Genomic DNA, 14,852 nt, shown 5'->3' with positions numbered 1-14,852 from the left:
CTCTCGGCTTGGGGCTGCGAAAGGCTCCTACAGGGTTTTTTTCTCTGCTGGCTCTCGGCTTGGGGCTGCGAAAGGCTCCTACAGGGTTTTTTTTTCTGCTGGCTCTCGGCTTGGGGCTGCGAAAGGCTCCTACAGGGTTTTTTTTTCTGCTGGCTCTCGGCTTGGGGCTGCGAAAGGCTCCTACAGGGTTTTTTTTTCTGCTGGCTCTCGGCTTGGGGCTGCGAAAGGCTCCTACAGGGTTAATGTTTTTCTGCTGGCTCTCGTGGGCGTGCCGGCTTGGAGCTGCGAAAGGCTCCTACAGGGGTGTTTTTTTTTTCTCTTCAGCTTCTCGCCGGCTGGAGTCTCGTCAGGCCGGGAGCAACTGCGAGCCGCGCTGCGCGCGGCTCGCAGTTGCTGGGGCTGGGAATCGGAGGCTTCCCTTACCCCCCCACCCATCCACCCCCCCGAGGCTCTCTGGAGCCTTCTGCCGCCAGCCGCAGCGGGCTCACAGCGTCTACGACGCTGTGAGCCCGCTGCGGCCGGCGGCAGAAGGCTTCCCTTCCCCCCCCCACCCACCCATCCACCCCCCCGAGGCTCTCTGGAGCCTTCTCTCGGCCGGCGGAGCGGGCTCGCAGCGTCCACAACGCTGCGAGGCCGCTCCGCCGGCCGAGAGAAGGCTTCCCGGCCCACCCCCCAGCTGAGGCTCTCACCAGGCGGGCCGCCATTTTCCGAGCGAGTGAAGCAGGCAATGGGGAGCCGCGCTTTGCGCGGCTCCCCATTGTCTGCTTGGGGCGGGATTGACACTCGGAGGGGCCAATCAGGAGCCGCTTCGCGGCTCCTGATTGGCCCCCCCCGAGTTTTTATCCCGGACCGGTCCCACCCTAACTCCTCCCCACTACCCCTTACTCCTTTATACAGTCCGTGGCGCCCGTGGCGCCACGGGCTGTTTACAGATGCCCGCTTACCTGCCTATACGTTTTGAGAGAGTGTGTATAGGAAAACCTTCAAGTAGATCTGGCTTGTCACTGTATTTCACATTTGTTTTTATTTACACTTTTTTCCTTATGTTTTACTTACTCTCCAAGGTTACCTGTGACCACATGCCCTTAAACTGAAGGCAAAATCTCAGCTAGTCTGAGAAGTTGTTTGAAAATAGAGACTCTGAACACCAGAAGATGGCAGGAAGAAACAAAGAAGCTGGGTGATTTTAAACAAACATATGGCAAGGTGGCTGGGGAAAATATAGCAAAGTAGTTATCTCCTGTGCATAGTAGAGAATGCAAGGCCAAGGGAACAAAATGATATGCCTGGATTTTACACAGAACCCTGTCATCTATGACTCTCTCCCACAATGCACAGTTTCCCCAAGGGTTTCTATAGGTGAGTGTAACAAAAGTCAGTAAGGAGGCAGGGAAAATATAACTAACCTGTAACAAATTCCTGAGGATGCTGGGGAAGTGTGAGAGAGCTGCCAGATTCCCTCGTTCCACAATAACCCCCCTGCTCACATTTGTCTTGGATACATATGCTGCTCATTTTTCATACCCGGCTTGCCTGCTGCCTGCCTCTTTCTCATAAGAGAAGAATCGGGTAACTGTAGAGATTCATTTGCCAATTGTCATGCTGTTGGTGCATTACAAACAGTCTCATCTGTCTGATTTTCCCCACTTCATCTTAGCCATGTGGTTCTTTTTTCATTAGCAATGTTATTTATTTATGCTCTCTCCGAGCTACTGGGGATACTTGCTGGTTTGTTCTTGCCTTTCGGGGCCAGCTTGGTCTTGATTAGTTGCCCAGTGAGAAATAAAAACTGATTTTGTTGACTCCCCTTGCTTCACCTGAAGGGAAATGCCTTCATTCAACCCAGCAGGAAACTACCAATTGATCACTGAGGGAAGAGCTCAGCTTGGCAGGGAGAACCCTCTCTATAGGACTTAGTTCTTTCTTTTGCCAAGTAATTAGAGATTTCAAGTGTGAAAGGGGAGGTCACATGTGGGGTTGGCCTATTAGCCTCACCCCTGGCTGCTTGTCCTACTGAGAGACCTATGTGTAGCCATTCAGCTTTGATGGAAATGTTAAAGGAAGTCTATGATTCAATTTTTCCTATACTCCTACTGTCAACATAAGAAAAGTAATCCAGCATCAATGAGCTGGAATGTGTCTTGTTCAGATACTGGTTGGCTTTGGTGTTAAAAAATTTTATGGGCTTCCTCTCCTAAAAATGATCTTAACAGCCAGTTTCTCTCTGGGTCTTCCTTAGCTTCTTTTCAGATTGTCCTGGCTTTATACATATCCATAGGATATTCTCTAATGGCTTCTGATTCTGTATCATTTCATTTTCCCTTTTCATAATGATTCATTTTAATGGGATATACTTATAATTCATTTGTGAAAGGAAATTTTATGTATATACAATCAGCTATTGCTATATAGAAAATGAAAAGAACATCAGAATCTATTCAAATAAGCATAGTATGTATTCAGTGAATATTTCTGTTGAAATTGCCATAGAGTAAGCTTGGATAGATCAGGTACAAATATATACCTGAAAAATAGTACTATTTTTTGTGTATTTGAGTATCTGGATGGTATTAGGGAATTTTCAGGATACCAATTAACTAGTTCAGAAAAATCTGGAAATATTTGAGTATATCCAGGAAATACCATTTTAAGACTCCCTAAACTATTTTTCTGACTATTTTCTCCTAGGTCCCCAGTAAATTTGGTGTCATTTGGTTGAAAAATGGCCACTAAAGCCTCCTTTTGAGTGCTCTCCATAGGGAATAACAGAACCCAAATAAAACCCCAACCCAAGTCTCAAAACAGTATCAAGAGACTTGAATACCCTGAATACCAGGATTTATGCCTTTCCTGAAATCTGAATCTTTGTCCTCCTGGAAGCACTTCCATATCACAAACACTAGCATTCCCTTTATTGAGAAGAATAAAGGAAGAACTCAATGTAGTTAGTATTTGAAAAGTTAGTATTAAAAAAGAAATATTGTACTCCAAGATTAGTTTTTGAAGAATGGCAAGTCTTGCTAGGATATAGTTATTGAGATTATTTATGTAGAAACACATTTTATGCTGGAGTGTAATGGAAGTTGTCATGGATATGATGTCCATCTGCCCTGTTCTCCTATCAAGGTCCCTGAAAAGATCAGAGCCCTGCCCGAACTCCCAGAATTCCACAGGGCCTGCAAAAGGGAGCTCCTCCACCAGGCATTCGACTGAAGTTAATCTGACCTAGAAACATCCGGTGGTCCCCTTTCAAATCATACCCTCCATAATCTGAACATTTCTGACCTCCTTAGGGGCTTTGTTAAAGTTGTTCTATTGAAATTGTTCAATGAGTTAATCATGGTAACCTATTAAACTTATATTTACTATTGGAATTGTTACTGTATAACATTCTATTTTACTCACGATTTTCCCATGTAAACCACCTGGGTCCGTATGGGAGGGTGGTATAAAAATCTAAGAAAATAAGTAAGTAAGTAAGTAAGTAGCAGGGAGGCGGCCAATGCTGACAGCAGAGGTCATGGCAGCAGAGACAGCAGCCCCGGTGGTGGCAGCACAAATGGCCCTCACTATGCCCACGCCCTGGGGCCAGGTGCTGAAGATGGCTGTCAACCTCAGCACCACCGCAGCTCAGGGCCAGGGGCTGAAGATGAGTGGCAGCAGTGGTGCAGAGAGAAGGGCTGAGTGCAAGTACCAAAGACTGGCAGTGGACTGAGCAGTGCTCAGCAACAGCCCTGTCCAGCCAACACCATGATGGAATCCACTTGTCAGTAAAAAATAAGTTTATGGTTTTAATGTCAACAAGATATATATCCATGTTTGTCCTTACTGTTAAGGCCAATGTAACATCACAACAATACAACTGATTAGAAAACAGAACACAGCTAGACTTCTCTGTCCCTCCATGTGTTTTTTATTTGATGACCTGAATGTTGTTTCCATGGCTTCCTGACAGACTTCTATTGGTTTAACAGTCAATGTGGTTTTCACAGAAAATTTGTTGTTTGAGCCAGCCTTCTGTACGCATGTTCTCAGATCTCAGTGTAAATCTGTTAAAGGAAATGATCTAACCTGAATTTATTCATTTCTTTTGTAAGAAATTTCATTATTTAAGATTTATAAAGCTACTGTATTGGAAAGGTCATCTGTCCCCTCAGCTGAAGGAATAATAGTGCATATGATTCTCCTGCCTTCTTGAACAGTGGTTTAGAGTGATAGAGCACAGTTCGTGGGAAGTTAATTTATATTTTCCAGGAACATAGATTTCATCTTCCCAGCTTCTTTCATGGTCCTCCTGTTCCCCCATTCAAGTTCTAGAGATAGGGCTTGGCATTTCTCAGAAGAGAATACAGTATCAAGAACTTGGAGGTATGAACCAAAGACTTTGTGGCCTGAAGCAGTATCCTGGTCAGTTAGTGACCCAGGATTGTGTGTGTTTGTGTGTTTCACTAACCTCCTGTCCAGTTAGTTACCCAGGATTGTGTGTCTTGTGTCTCATAAATCTTTTCCCATATAGGTCAAAATATGGTCTGGCTCTGTAAGAGGCACACCCATTTCCAGGGTAGGGGGTGTTGTATCCCAGGGCTTGCATCTAATGTTGAATTTGGGAGTTTACCAAGGTGGGGAGCAGGAAGGAATCCTTGGGAAGCAGTGAAAAAAGTAAATTCTGTGCTGGAGATTATTAGGAGTGAAAATAAAATGTACGGTATTAAAATACCCCTGTATAGATCTGTGATGCAGCTTTATTTGGAATAAAAAATCTGGGAATTTTTAGTTTAGAAAAACACAATTGGCGGGGGAGGGCATGATAGAGCCTTATAAAATTATGCGAGAGGGAGTGAAGGGAGATAACTTTCTCACCCTTTTCCAAAATGCTAGAATTTAAGGGCACCCCATAAACTCCAGGTGAGGCCTGGGGAATCTCATGGAATTACAACTGCTCTCCTGATTACAGAGATCAGTTTCCATGAAAGGCGGGTGGGATGACATTATATTATTTTGAGGTCTCCTTCCAAGCCTCATGATTCTCCTCCAGGAATTTCCCTGCCAAGAATAGACAACTCGACTAATGAAGCTGATGGGTGGTAAATTCAGAATGAACAAAAGGAAGTATTTCTTTACACAATTAATGATTAAAATGTAAAATTATCTGCCAGAGTATTTAGTGATATTCACTGACATAGACAGCTTTAAAAGAGGATTAGACAGGTTGATGAAGGACTGTTAGTGGCTAGTAGCCATGTTGGCAAAAGGGAACCTCCACATTCAGAGGCAGTAAACATCTGAATCCCAGTGCCAGGAGGCAACATCAGGGGGAGGCCTCATCCTCTGTGCCTGGTTATTGGCCACTGTTTGGGTGCTGTGTGACTGGAAGAGTCGGAGCACTTATAATAATCTTCCTTGTTATATAGTGCTAATAATTTTTCTCATGTTCTCATCATCTCTGTGTGTTGTCTTTTTCTTGATTTTTCTGGGATAAAATCTCCAAATCAGTTTTAGTGACTTCAAACAGCATCAGAGAAGAATTTGCTTTTATGTGGGACACGGCCTTGTTATTTATCGATGAAGACTAATTGAAATAATTTTATAGAGTCTGCTAATGCAGTATCCAGGGATCTAATCTATCTGTTGGATATTTATGGGTAATATTCCGATGCTTCTTTCATTCATTACTGCTTTCATTAAGACTCTAATCCCATTTAGAGGCTTGTTTGTCATTTTAAACTCCTCTATTTAATCGTGCCCTATCCTAATCCTTTTTTAACAACACCACTGAACAGGGGGGGGGGGCGAAGGTGGCAGCTATAGTGGAGAAGGTTCCCCTGTTTTCTAGCATGTGGGCATGTGTAACTATATAAGCTAGTATTGCCAACTTCCAGGTGGTGCCTGGAGATCTCCAACTGTTACATTTGATCTCCAGGTTACATTGGACAGTTGGAGAAGAAGTACATCCTGTGTGAGAGCCGGGTACAGTCAAGCAGTAGTGTGAGGTTTACAAGCCCAGCAATTTTGAATGTGGTTAACTTTCTGTTCTTAGGTATGCTTTCTAATGTGCACTATGGGGTGCAAGAGAATCATTACTAAGAGCTGATTTAGACCTTAGCTAGGGTTACCAAATTGTCCACCAGCAGAAAAATCAGTGGGATGAGGTTCCAGGTGTAGAGCCACCTCCAAAGCATTCCTTTTCTCTAGGGTTATGAGCTATAATTCTGGGGGATCACCAGATCCTGGAGGTAGGCATTCCTAACCTTGACTGGAACTGTTATTAAAACTCCTATTTCTTACAGAATCATGCTTCTACACATAAGTGCATTTGGTTTCCTCTTGAAATATGTCTCCTTTACAAAATTATGCTGTTGTATTAGCTGCTATGTGTAACAGAATCTCAGGATATATATGCTTGAATACCTAATAGCTTCCTTTTATTTTTTTTGTAACGTAAGCGTCATAGAGAATGCTAGACTTGGTTAATCCAATGTTAACTTCAGTTTTGAATATGTTTGCCCTTGTCTAAAGTTCCCTCCAGGTGGATTTTATGCAAATATGAGGTCTATTTGCTTGGAGATGCAAATAGCCTAAAACTACCATCAGTAGAAGTTATATGCAAATAGCAAAATGGGGAGACATATGCATTAGAAATGTGCAAGGCAAAAGAAACTAGGCCATGAAGTACATCTGTGACATAACTACAATTTACATGTATTCCAAATCAACCAGCTACAATTTACTGCAGTTAAGAACTGAACCACGGTGATACACCCCAGATAAGCCATTTTGCAGCTGCCATCCTCCATTTTATTTCTGGTTCATTCTAAGTAAGACAGGCCAAGTGAGTCAACCCAGAAGACTTTGCATGCTAGAAACAGGCCAAACCCCGGCTCTGTGTGAAGCCTGTCTCAATAAAAGCATGATTGATTGACTCTGGCTGTCACAAAAGTGATGCAGTTACAGGACTGGGCAGTACGCTCTTCCCTACCTGGCACAACAGGAACAAAGGAACACCTGGTCAGTAGCTGATCTTATCAATTGTTTTATCCTAATGTCCTTTAAAAACTGGCATATGAAGATCCCATTAACAGATGGTCCACCAAACCTGGACTCCCCTTCCAGCACAAATACAATATGGTCAACTCTCAGGACTTGCCCATAACCTTTCACCAGCTCCAGAGGTTCCCTAATAACCCATCAGAATTTATCAAAGTCTATTTCACTCATTAATTAACCCTCCGTTTCTTTGACATTGCCCAATTGATAATCTCAAGGATTTGTCTTAGGACTTCTGTGCTTTGTCCCTAGCTCCTAAGGATCAAAATTCACTATTAAAAGATATCAGAGACAAGCCATCACTGTTCTCATATTTCATAGAATCATAGAATCATAGAGTTGGAAGGGGCCATACAGGCCATCTAGTCCAGCCCCTTGCTCAATGCAGGATCAGCCCAAAGCATTTGGTTCCCCCGTATACAAAATCAAGTTGGCAGGCTGCTGCTTCCAGACTTCTTTTCATCTCGTAGAATGTTAACTAATTTCCTTTGCCCCAAATTCTACCTCTATTGCACCCATTCATCCCTTTACTTTCATCTGCATGATAGTGTTTAGCTTAAATTGAATGTATGTTGTTAGGGATCCTTTCATTTGCATTAATCAAATATTTTTCATTAATGATTAAGCATTGCCTCTGTCTAGATTTCTGATCAGATACTCTCATCATATTCACTGGTAGAATATTTTAATTGTTGCTGCTCTTGTATCGCTTATTTATCACCTGGAATTGCTAATTCCTCCATCATAAATTCAGGAGACATGGCAAGATTTGGTAATAATGGGAAAGCATATTTGTATGCTGAAGACTGGGGCATTTTGAGGAAAGAAATGATGCACTGTTGGGGGCTGCAGTTAAAGAGGGAAATAACTGGAAATTGTAGATCCCCCTCCCTCCTCTATGCATGGCCAGAAATGCCTCCCCTTCATGCTGGGGGTGGGGGGCAAGCTTGATGAACCCAATGCAATCACAGATTAACTTTTTAAGGATATTAAGATCAGACTGTATTTTGTATCATCATATCATACATATGATGAGATGGGCAGGGAGGAGGAGATAGTGTCAGCTCAGAAGCTACTGGTGAGTATTGTTTTCTTTCAGTGTGTGAGGGCAGTGTGTGAGGGTATATAGATTGCAGGAGAGCGGGGGCTGTTTGAGTCTTGTTGTTTTTTTGTCTGTTCCTTGCCTGAGAGGTGGAGGACTGCAGCTAATTGTATTAGTTGATTTGCATTAGTTGGCAGTTTTGCTTGCAACTGACTACTAGCTCCACCATATGCTGGGTGGGCCTTTGTACTATAAAGCAGTGGTCCCCAACCTTTTTGTCACTGGGGACCGGTCAATGCTTGACAATTTTACTGAGGCCCGGGGGGGGGGTAGTCTTTTGCTGAGGGACGTCGCTGACGCCTGAGCCCCTGCTCCACTTGCTTTCCTGCCGGCGCCCCTGACTTCCCACTGCTGGCTGGGGGTTCTGCCAGCAGCAGCTGCACAGTGGCACGCCGAGCACGAGCCCCAGCCATGGCGGCCGCTGGAGATCACCAAAGGTGAGCTGGCCGCAGAGTCGCATGGCAGCCCCCGAGGCAGCATCTGGGGAGCTGCAGCCCGGTACCGACTGAGCCATGGACCGGTCCCGGTCCCCAGACCAGGGGTTGAGAACCACTTGCTCACCAGAGGCAAGCAGCTGGGCAGGGAGAAGAAAGTATCAGCTTCGGAGCTACTTTGAATGTTGCTTTCTTTCAGTGTGTGAGGGCAGTGTGTGAGGGTACATAGGATGCAGGAGAGTGGGAACTGTTTCAGTGTTGTTTTTTGTCTGTTCCTTGCCTTGTTGATGGAGGACTGCAACTCATTGCATTAGCTGATTTTCATTAGTTGGCAGTTTTGCCAACTGCTGGTTTTGGGGGAAAATATTAAAAGAAACTTCTGGTTAGAATATAATGAGAGTTAACTGTAGGTGATGCTTTGGGTATTTAAAAAAATGCAAAACATATTCCAGGTTAGAATCCAGTCAGGGTTCTCTCAAAAATTAATTAAGCTTTTGTTAGGCTTCCAGATGATAAGAAGCCAAGTGATTTAAAAACAATAACACTGGAATATGTTTACCTTAAATATATATATATATATTAGGAGGACCTGAGTTTCAAACAAAGTCGTGGCTTGTGGTGGGTGGGGTAGCCTGACCTTTTAGTTTTCCAGTGATTTTATTTTATATAATAATGAATTTGAGTCCATTAATATATAAGGAATAAACATCAGCACAATGTCTATGAACAAGAATCTTAGCTGTTGTTCTTGTGCTTGATGCTGAATTCGGGCTTGAAAGAGCTGCTGTTAATGGCACAAGGCCAACAATGCTAGAAGATGGAATTAAGAAAATCACAGACTTCCCTGCCTAGAGCTATAAAGAGCTCACAGGAGATGCATGAAAGGAGAGTACAAAGCAGTCAGAGACTCTCCCTAGTTACTTCAGGAGACAACAGAGTTACGGATCCACTTGTCTTGGAGTGACCTTTACATCCTGACCAAAGAAACTAGTTCTTCAGACTAAAGTAAACACCTGATCTCTGATTCTTTGCTATTCCTGGAGGCTATAGTGCAAGATTCTTTAATATTTTAGGACAGCCTTTTCCAACTTTCCTTTTTATTTTTCAGACATCTCTACAGCCACTGTTAGCTGAGATCTACAAATGAAAATTTGGCAAGGTGGTCATAGTTCTTGTTTTCCAAACAGATTGGGGGTAGGGGAGAAAATGCATCACTTGTAGTGCAAGAGAGGATTCAATTCTCCAAGTGGTGAGAAATCCAGGTCTAATTATAATTTTAGGGAATCAACCCATTGTGCTATTAGTTATTTTCTGGTAATGTCCTGATTAAAACAGTAATTTTAATAAGCATAGCTCAGTTGTTAAGTATGCTCTGAACACCTAATTACATTGGTTATAACTCCAGAATTATTTAAAATCCTGTTTTTACCACTTACAACCGAGCGAGGAAATTATTCACCTTAATTAATTTTCTTTTTAAATAACTATCGATAGGAATTTTCAAAGGCTGTTCCCCCAGTTTTCCCTAAAATAAGTATTTCCTCCTAAAATCTGAGGCTCATCAAGGTTGAGATTTGTAGCATAGATACATCATGGTATATGGATGTGCTACGTGACTCTGAATCTATTAACTGATTTTAAGAGAAAACCTTTCCAAATAAAATTAAGACACTGCATGCTTTAAGAAGCAAATGCATGCAGGATGCAGGGACAATTCAGACAGTCTGTTTTGCTTTTTTTCCCTTTTGTTTTGAATTGTACACATAAGGCAAAACATCAGAATTTATTCTGCATGCCAAAAACATCAGTGTATGTAACAGTTAAATAAGTTCAAAGATAAAATTAAAATAAAAAGTTGGATGTGTCAAAATGAAATGTAACATTTAAAACAGTTTTAGTTGTGTGATTCTGTTTCAGTATGAGTACTTGACATTTTCCATTCCAGTTTTTGGAATAGAAAGTTTAATAAAAAGAAATTGACATTTTGTTCTTCAAGTTATGATTATTGTCAGCACTCATGACTTGGTGGGGAGATGGGGAGACTTATAATTGGTGGGATCCACTATCTCCTGGTCAATCAAATTTGCAACCTTAAAGTGCCTAAATAAATTGGCCTGGATGTAAATCTCAAGATATTGACTGAATGAAGCAACTTGCATGAAGGAACTACAGAGTGAAGCCTTGATATTCTGTTGATATTAGTTCAAGTCCAGAACTCCTAAGTATCAGAGCCATGAGTTACTTGGGCTGTCATTCAGAAAAGTGGATAATTTGCTTACATATCATCATTGCTCTGTATCATATAATTGCTGCTACTCAGGATCTTCATGAAAATATCAGATGGACAGAGGTTCTGGGGTCACCCAAAACTTTGTTTTTTAGGGCTGTCTCATAAATCCATCAGATTACCACCCAAATCATGGATTGGAGAACCATGAATAAACCCCTGGGGTTCTATGACTACTTCTCCCCATCCTTAATTTCCTGTCTATTCTTTGTTTTGTACATCTTTTTAATGCTACAGCAGTACACTATACTGAATCAGAAATTGACTTGGAGTAATGGATTCAGAGCCTGGTTTGGAGGATAATCACTAACATTATTTGCTGATGCAGATACCATAAATATCCTGATGCTATTACAGGTGTGAACATGTTTAGCAGAAGTAGGAAAACTATGTAATTATCAATTACTGATACTGTGAATAATCTCTGTTTGAAGTTTATATAGTTGTGTCTTTCCCTGTACTTCCTGTATGTCATGGTTCTTTGACAACTTTGCCTTGGGATGACCTACCACATGTGTCTCATAGAGAAGACTTTAGTCCATAAAAGCTGCTTATAGAATTAAAGCAGGTAGTCTTTCAGGTTCTATAAGACTGTGGCTTATTATAGCAAACTGTGGTTTGTGCTGAACAGGAAATGGAGAGGATGAAGAGGGAATTCTTGAGAGGAGGTGAAGAAGAGAGAACTTGCGAAGAATTATCTGAATTGATTGATCCAGGCTTTTTCTCAAGAACAATAGCCTTATATCCGAGGTCATAATTTAAAATTAACAGAGGCACTTTTATTTTTTATAACACAAAATCCATTGTTGCGCAGGAATTCTGCAAACTATTATTATAATGTTGGTTTTTAGAGAAACTTTTTATATTAGAATATTGTCCCAGGAATCCTCTGCTGAATCAAAATAGGTGCTTTTAATAAAAAATGATGGCTCATATTGATTGGGGGGACAGTGTCTAGAATGCATTAAAATTAAATAAAATCAGCTGCTGATCCTTGAGGTCCCTCTAGTTGATGATTTGCTAAAAGATTTATGTTGGTATTATTTGCTACATACCTCCTTTAGAACAAGTTTTTAGTTGTCACTTATTTTGTTTTGTGAGTCTGGCCTTTAGCATGAAAATAATAAGCTTTCTGGCTGTACAAACACTAAGATTCCAATTGTGTGTTCATACTGAAGTAAGCTGAGTATTAAGTGCTCTGCTTGATGTTCCATTGCTGTATCCTGGCCTGATGTAAAATCAACAGAAGCTTTATGACTTCTGGTGGAGCAGCTCTAAATCACTTCAACCAGGAATCTGCCTCTCTGTTTTTTTCACCTGACACAGCCATTAGTTCATCACTGGGCTTTATCTGCAGCATGTGTGTGCAAAGGATTTCTTAAGTAGCAATGCTGGTGACAGAGTCAGGATGCTATAAAGATTTCAGCAGTTTATTCAAGCTGTCTGAGTGATGTGTCTGGAAAGGAAGGAAATAGAAGGCCAGAGGTTGTTCAATTTGTGGAGCAGTTCTGAAAATAAGACCCTGGGTGGCACGGTGTCAATTGCTAGGGAAATGTTAGTCCTCATTTGATGCTTAGATTAAAGTTTAGTCTCAGGGCATATATTAGCCATAAACCAAGTCTGCATCCAAGGTAGAAATAATAATAATTATAAATTAGTGCCTTGCAGCAAAAGGGATGGCTGGTGACTTCCAGCTGATATGTAAACCCCCCCTCCCTTTTGGTTTGTGCCCAGTTTTCTCAGTTACATAGCCTGTCACCTTCAAAATTTCCCTTGTGCATTCAATACAATATATTGTTACCAAAAGTACAGAACTCATTGTGTAGGAATTCTTCCTTTCTACACAGTGTTTGTTAATAGAATGAATGTACATTGGGGGGCAGAGGAAGCAGAACTGCAAAGTTGGGCACCACTCTTGACTAGACTACATTCATTTAAAGGAACATGCCCCACCCCCTAGCCCCATTTTCCCTCTGTCAGCCTTGGAAGTTCTGGCAGGAAACAGGGGTAAGCAGTGGCAGGTGGTCCTGCTCCTAAAACCCAAGGGGGTTATGAGTACATGTACAGATATGCATGGCTCTATCTAACCTGGGTTCTTGATCACATTAACTCATATTCTCTATGCATATCTTTACATGAATGCAAGTAATTTATCATACGACTGGCAAACCCTCCATCAGACATAGCAAAGTTTTTTCCAGCTAAACTGTGACTAAGTTTTCTTTATGTGGCTCTTAAAGGAAAGGAAAGTATTGGAGAGGGATAGGACTGCTGCCTTAACTTGAAGTATGTGAAGATCAAAACCAGAGTTGATGGTGGCAATCAGATGTGTTAACGTGAGTTTCTTATTAATGTGTAACATAGGAGAGTATCTAATTTTAATATGAAAAAGTCATGCAAGTGAGGATAATTGAAATGTATCCTGTCTTTCGTTGCCATCTTCCAGTTAATCTCTTTTTCTCTTTTTTTTTTTTTGCCTTCCTGATTCCAATTACATAATGGCACCAAGGAGGGAGAAAATGCCCTAGTAAGGGAACGTGTTGTGACTCATTGGTAGAGTATCTGCATGAAAGGATCAGGCAGTAGGTGATGTGAAAAATGGGAGACCCTGGAGAGCTATTGCCAATTTGTGTAAACAATGCTGACTTTGATGGACCAATAGTCTGATTAAGTGAAAGGCTGATTTAGTTTTAATGAGATACAACATAGTGAGATGGGGGGGAGGGTTGAGCTACTTGTATGCATCTCAGTTTGAATATCAGAGCTTACCTCTCTCTTTCACTTGTACAAAAATGGGCCAGATGTATAAACAAATCTGGGTACCTTTGTAACTTTTAGTTTGACCTTGAGGTGTTAGAACCAGAGAAAGTGTTAGCATGTAATTTAAAGAGAACACCCATTGCTAGCTGAAATGAATCTGAATGTTTCTTGTTTGGTAAGAAAACTAGTTTTGTTCTCTTTACACTTCAGGCATTTTTTCTCTAGGAATAAAGGAGCATAGCCTTTCCAGTTTCCTGTTATGTCAGCATGTTTTACCGAGATGCTTCAGACAGCTCTGATGATGCGTTGAAGCTGTAGTAAACCACATGCAAGGCATCGGTTTTCCCTTAGGAATTCTGCCCAGTTGGAATGTTTACTTGGTTTTCTGAATCTTTCCTTAAGCATTCTGTCCTCAAGACACTATGTTCCATTTCATTATTTCCCTTTAAAGAACAGCCTCAACAGTATTACTGCAGGGTGAAAAACTTCACTAAAGCAGTTGAGTGCTTTTGGGAGCTGGCAAACTCTCCTGAGTGGGGAAAAAGAATAAACATATAAATGCACATATGTGTAGAGAGATCAGAGGTCATTGGCTGTATTGGTCCAAGGTACAATCCAAAAGTAATAACCATGTAATACCATTTGTTAAGACTGACCACAATAATGTTTTTCTTCTGCTCTTGGGCTTTTGAAGGACCTGCATGTACTGTTTGGTGTTTTTAGAGAAATTTAATCAGCTAAAGCCTTTTATATTTTCATTTGGAAACTTCAGTTTCTTCTTCCCAGATGCCTTAAAGGTACAATCTGATACCAGATGCACCCTGCACTACTTATTCTATTCAAGGCTGTCTCACAGTCAGCACAGGATTTAGTCATGGCATGTGGCCTCAATATCAGAGCCTGAAATATCTGTTTCATCCCATTTATTTTTAACAACCAGTGTGATGTATTCCAGAGAGCTTGAAAGCTTGTTTGTTTGTTTGTTTGTTTGTTATATGCCGCCCTCACCGGAGGCTCAGGGCGGTTTACATTGAACTTATAAACAATACATGAAACAATGTATTCTGTTATTTTGAGAGGTCTACTAAAAGATATTAGATGGATTTTGATTTTGCATATGTATTCATCCATGCACTCACAACACATTGCTAATGCACATTCCTAACCACTGTTCTTTGAAGAAAGTTGCTTCTGTACTCTATTCTGTGCTAAAGGCGCATTCTTT

At 41.4% G+C, this 14,852-nt stretch overlaps 1 protein-coding gene and 1 long non-coding RNA gene across 10 annotated transcripts in view; one reads left to right on the top strand and one right to left on the bottom strand.

The window, feature by feature from the left end:
- LOC143836070 (uncharacterized) overlaps positions 1-743 on the bottom strand; it is a 122,328-nt gene extending 121,585 nt beyond the window's left edge. For 4 of the 6 annotated variants that reach the window (XR_013230490.1, XR_013230496.1, XR_013230497.1 and 1 more), the window contains exon 1: positions 690-716. This is a non-coding gene — a long non-coding RNA (uncharacterized LOC143836070). Of the gene's footprint in view, positions 1-689 lie in introns of all 6 variants that reach the window. The other 2 variants (XR_013230494.1, XR_013230493.1) reach the window with 2 other exon arrangements.
- Positions 1-14,852, top strand: part of PLXNA2 (plexin A2) — a 479,995-nt gene that overhangs the window by 244,795 nt on the left and 220,348 nt on the right. The gene's annotated exons all lie outside the window — the stretch shown is intronic.

The sequence above is a fragment of the Paroedura picta genome, chromosome 4, assembly GCF_049243985.1.
Source record: "Paroedura picta isolate Pp20150507F chromosome 4, Ppicta_v3.0, whole genome shotgun sequence".
Lineage (NCBI taxonomy): Eukaryota > Metazoa > Chordata > Lepidosauria > Squamata > Gekkonidae > Paroedura > Paroedura picta.
The sequence above is the reverse complement of the archived record's forward strand: the minus strand, read 5'-3'. Positions and strand labels throughout refer to the sequence as shown.